This window comes from Setaria italica, chromosome II (genome assembly GCF_000263155.2).
Source record: "Setaria italica strain Yugu1 chromosome II, Setaria_italica_v2.0, whole genome shotgun sequence".
Taxonomy (NCBI): Eukaryota; Viridiplantae; Streptophyta; class Magnoliopsida; order Poales; family Poaceae; genus Setaria; species Setaria italica.
The window spans coordinates 24,171,896-24,177,662 of NC_028451.1; the positions used below are offsets into that span (position 1 = coordinate 24,171,896).

Sequence of the window (5,767 nt, forward strand, 5' to 3'; positions counted from 1 at the left end):
TTTTAGCTGTTTTGTTTTGTCAATTGTGTGCAAACCATAATAGCTTTGGAGTTGATTCCTGTTGCAATGGATTCTTGGTGATTTTATCTCTCCAACGAGTATTTTTAGGGAATTTTTGGACACCGACAGCTAGGTCGTTTAAGGGGTCAAAGTTGGCACGTTTTATTTTTCCGCGGGCCCACGCATCAGTCGTCTTCATCCTCTCTCTCCACACACATTGCAGACCGGGAACGACACTGGGCGCCCATGGTGGCACGGGCTGGCATGCACGAACTCCTACGTGAAATTCCAACCTTGCCCCGTTCCTCCCCCTCCTTTTAAGCTGAGCACTGGCTCCACTTCCTCCCCAATCTCCATTGACAGTAACAAGAACTCCACTTTTCCCCAAATTTTGCCGGCAAAATCCGCCGCAGTTGGTGCATCTCTGGCCGATTCCTTGCAGCCACGGTGCCTCCTCGACGTTGCGCTTCCGTTTTGCAACTTCCCGGCCATCCTCCTTCACCGGACGGTCCTCTCCACACGAGCCCCCTTCGGCACATCTTCTTGCGCTGTCCTCCCTGTGCGCCGCCCCTCCTCCAAGTGCCTCCTCCCCTGCTGGTGAGCTCCCTAGCCCAAGGTGCCGCCCCTCTTTCTCTTCCCAAGCCGCCCCCTCTCTTTCCCCCACTGCCGACCCAAGTTCATGGCCGGCTGTGCCTGTTCCCATGCGTGCGTGCCTGTGTTGTGTGTTGTTTGTGCGTGGGGGGCCTCATTGGAGAAGAAGAAGGAAGTGTAGGGGGTTATGGGTGAAATCAAAGCACTTTTGCGCAATTAAACCATAGACCTAGGGGCTAGATTGGAAGTTTGCCTCGATTTTCTTTATTTCCTAGATCTAAAAAGGCTGCAACTTTGGAAATTCGTAGTAAATTGTAGAAAAATAGTAAAATAGAAAATGAAGATGTTTTGGAATCCTTGTGAGTAGAATTATGCACTAGAGTCATAATATTATATGTGTTAGTAGAAAGTTTATGATGTTTTTATCTATCCTTGAGAAGTACTTTTAGAAATCCTTTTAAGTTGGTTGGATGCATATTTTGAGTTATAGAAGTCCAAAGATTGTGATTCCAGTTGTGTTAGTCTTGTGATGATACTCTCTAGCTAATAAAAATATTGAATATGCTAGTTGGGTACTGTTTATATCATGTTTTTATTTAATCTTGATAAATAGGCAATTTTTTAGCTTGTTTTGCTTGTCATTTTCATATCTAAAGTTGTGGTACTCCAATATCTATGAAATTTTTATGGTAGCCTACTGATGCGATATGTGTGATGTAGTAAAAATTTCATATTAATTAGATGTAGTATGATTGAATTATTGATTTAACATATTTATTGCTTCATAAATGGCTTTAAATAAGTTATAATTTTTATGTAGGTGTAAGAATGGGAAATGTGGTCCCACTACCTTTGTATGATATTGTTCTACCATAATGACATATAATATGGCTATGTGTTTATAGAAAATGATGATCTTTAGAATTATCTTGCTTTTACATGTTTTCTTGCTTTAGCAATTTGTCTTTTTCTTAGCAATTAATTATAAAACCCTAAGCTTGTGAAATTTGTGCAGTAGCCATGTTGTAATGGCATCTACCACCCATAAAAATCTCAACTCCAAATGAGGTGTTTGCCACATCACCTATAATTAATATATATATATATATACATATGCTTACTATATAATTGGATAATGAAAGTTTGCTAGTAAATGCATATACTTAAGTCATGTGAAGCTTTTAATAGTTGTTTTTGAGGGGTATGTATGATGATAAGTTATGATAAGTAGTGGTTAAGCTTTAAATATAACTCATGTGTACACTTTCATGTTAATATAACAACTGCTCATATAAGTTCTTCGCCTTTGCTTTAATTCTTGCTTAAGGTGTTTAGAGTGTTCCATGTTACCTAAAACTAATTATAATTAACTATGTCCATAGTAGTTGTGAGTTGTGTTTAATTTATGCATGTGTTACCTTGTTAAAAAAAACTAAATGAAGAACCTTGTTGTATGTGTGCTGAAATGGCTGCTAGAGTAGTTTCTGTTGTGGTAATATTTTGGAGATAATAATGATGTTTTATATAAATATGGTGAATACAAAAGTTGTAGGTAACTTCATATTATAGCTTGTTTTAGATTTTCATGACTATAAGCCTGATGGTTTAGGAGCTATAAATTTTACAAGTTCATTGTCAAGTTTTGCATGCTCTCTGTACAAGTTTGAATGATTGTGTTGTTTCACTTAGCTAAGCTTTGAATCATATCTTGGAGATAATATAAGAAGTGTAGGGTTTCTCATGATCTTTCCAAATTGTTAAAGACCATCCCTTTTGGTGGTCTAAATCTCCAGTTATGAGTTTGTGAAGTGGAATGACAGAATTTGTCCTAATCTGGATAGAGATGTCTTCTTTGTGATGTTTGACCTGGTTAACCTTGATATTAGCTTGTGGTATTTATAACAAAGTTGTGCATGGTTTGTTAAGATTTCTAAAAAGTCTAGAACCACCTTGTTTGGAAAACTAGAACTCAACTTATTGCTGTCTGAAGTTGCATGTTAGTTTTCTATCCTTGTTCGTACAAATCTGCTCATTGGTGTGTTTTCACCTTGTTAATTGTTGAATTAGCTTTTGGAATGAATAACAAAGGTTTTGATAATTTTGTTAACTTTACATAAAGTTTAGGGTCACTCTGGTTGGATGCTTATATCTCTAGTTATGGTTAAAATAAGTGACTACTGTGCTGCTGTCTAGATTCTGTATATATGCTTAAGTTTTTAGCTTTAACTTGACGTTGCCTTGTGTGTTTGTTAGTTAGCTCATATCACTATTAGAGTTAAATTGATCTACCTGAGAATCTTATAAATGTGTTATATAATGTTGGTGAAGCACTTAACTAATAAATGGTCATGTATACATGTTGCTACAAAATAACCTTACTACATAGCTTGCTAGAACCTTAGTGATGTTGGTGTGTGACTTGCTTGTGTATGAGTGGTTTAAAAACAAATGTAATATACTTTGATCACCTTCAACTTGCTAGTTGTGTGATGCACTTATGTATGCCATGTTGATAAGCACCATCACCCTAGTTCTTGTATGATGCTATGCTTAATTAGCTCTTGATTGTTAATTGCTTGCAATAGCTTAAATTAAGTTCACTTGTGTGCTATGCCTAATGTACTTGCTATCCCTCTATAATAGGTTGTGTGGTGTATAGTTAAATAACTCTAGGTGCCTATGTCTTGCATGACGTTATGCTTGTCCTGAATGCTTTTGTGTGATGCATCTCATTTTACCGTTCTTCGTATTCATGCTCTTGCATCTTGCATCTCATTTAGATACGCTAGACAAACCACGTGAAGGATGTGATGATGGAACTGAACCTGAAGACAGTGTATGGTGGAGCTATCCCGAAGATGGAAGGACTAAGCAAGTGCCGAGATGGGAGATGCTCGCCACGTGAGTATCGTCTAACAAACACTAACCTAGTGTGGATTTTAGGCAAGCCCCGGAGCATTACCCAGTTTTCTAAACTTCTACAATGATTTATGTTAATTATGATTGTGCATTTAAGTTACTAGGCGTTGTCTGAAACCTTAGATGCATGAACTTAGTACCCTTTTGATCTGAACATTAGCATGATAAGTCGTGTAGATGCAATGCTTAATAGGATACGGTAAAAGTCGAGTGATTTCCTGTCACTCGCGAGTTATAGGAGTTGTTTGTGTACTTATGTTACAACCATAAGGACGACGGGCGGGGCAGGGCCTTGTGAACTGTTTTGGTGGTCGGTGGATTGCCCCGTTTGTCTAAATGAAAATGGACTAAGGTCGAAATGTGTCAGCGTTCGTGATCAAGTGTTTGAAAATACTAATCTCATACCTAGTATTGGATAAGGAAACCTAGTACCTGATTTAACTAGGGCGTGGCTTATATTCCTGTTGTCCTTGGAATGTCATTCCCATGGTGCATCATGTGGGTGCAAGTGCGGTCACAGTACGAGAGAGGCCGGGACTATGGAGCATTGCATGCCAAAAGAAGTTTGGACCTGACACGTGCCTAAGAGATCAATGGGGACGGCTGACAAGTGAAGCGACCCTTCGTCTTGCGCGGATGTCATGGGATTAGGTTCGCTATGCATGGTTAATAAATTCGAATCGAGTCGTCTGCCTCTCACAGTTTGGGACTGCTTGATCGCCATTCCGCACTGAGTAAAGATGGAACATGATGATGATATTAATCTTGATGCTTGTTCTTTAATTATTTGGAAACAATGCTTGCTTAGTATAAGCTCCTAATCTAGACTGGTTAATGAACTTAGAATATGAGCTAAAATATTGAAAGTAAGGACCAACTTTAGTCGCTTTTGGCAAAAACAAACCCACCGCCAAAAAGCCTTGAATGTTTAGGAGTCGGTGGAGTAGTTACCACCTGATGAGTAAGCCTTGTTGAGTATTAGTTGCTCAGCCTTGCATGTGGCTATCTTTTTCAGGTTTGCTGTTGTTTTGGGTGCTAGCCTTACTTGGCCTACCCAGCTCCCTTCGGGTTGGACGGCCAAGTGGTATCCCTCCTCAGACGGTGAGGACAGGGGTCATTGATGTCATGATCGGCTTCATCATGATATCGTGTATCGACGTTTAGCTTTCGCATATTTTACTTCTTCGTTGTTTGAAACCTTGCAAATTATGTTTGAATTTCGAAAACTCTGATGTAATAAGTTGTTGAACTATGTTAATGTGATGGGAATGTTGTAATCTCTATGCCCACTCACCTTCGTGTGAGCAATACTTCTCGATCCTAAGTAAGTGATTTATCGGATGAAATCCAACGGATGACCAAATTGACTTGTTTAAAGTGCATGATCGTGTGTCAAGCGACTTAAGTGCATTTTAGTCAGGTTAATTTGGGCGGTTCCACCACAAGAGGGTCTTCTCAAGTCCTGGACAAATATGCCAACCGGGACTTGAGAGCACTTGGAGCTGAGCTTGGACATGACGTCGATAGCAACGTTGTGTTCCCTAGGGATGTGATGGAACTCAAGGCTGTCGAAGTGAGCCTCGAATTTGTGAACCTCAGTGCAATAGGCATCCATGGTTTTCTTGGTGCAGTCCCAATTCTTGTTGACCTACTCAATGACGACTTTGGAGTTTCCATACGCAAGGATGCGCTTGATTCCAAGTGACGCGGTGATGCGGAGCCCGTGTATCAGGGCCTTGTACTCGGTGTTGTTATTGGTAGCCTTGTAGTGGATCTGGAGAACGTACTTCAGCTATTTTCCATTCGGGATATGAACATGACCCCCTTGCTAGCTCCTTCGAGGTTGAGGGCACTGTTGAAGTACATCGTCCAGTGCTTTGACCTCTCTAGGGAGGGCGACTCTTGGATCTCGATCCTTCAGCAATGGAGTCGGCCAGGATTTAGGATTTGATCGCATGGCGTGGGTAGAAGTCAATGTTGAATTCACCAAGCTCCATAGACCATTTAACAACTCGACCGTGGACATCCCTATTGTGCAGGATCTCACCGATTGGGTAGGAAGAGACCACACGGATCTTGTGCGCTTGGAAGTAGTGACGCAACTTGTGGGAGGTGATCAGTATTGCATAGAGCAATTTTTGGACCTGGGTGTAGTGGATCTTAGAGTCTCTCAGGACCTCGCTGATGTAATATACTAGCCGCTGCACCATGTGGGCGTGGCCGGGCTCTTCGCATTCTGTGACTAGCACGGTGCTGA

At 40.6% G+C, this 5,767-nt stretch overlaps 1 long non-coding RNA gene across 1 annotated transcript; it reads left to right on the forward strand.

The window, feature by feature from the left end:
* The first annotated feature begins 232 nt into the window (after positions 1-232).
* On the forward strand, positions 233-4,856 carry LOC101777368. Its single transcript, XR_001163350.2, has 3 exons — positions 233-597; positions 3,372-3,492; positions 4,526-4,856. It is a non-coding gene; the product is annotated as an uncharacterized LOC101777368 (long non-coding RNA).
* Positions 4,857-5,767: the final 911 nt, after the last annotated feature.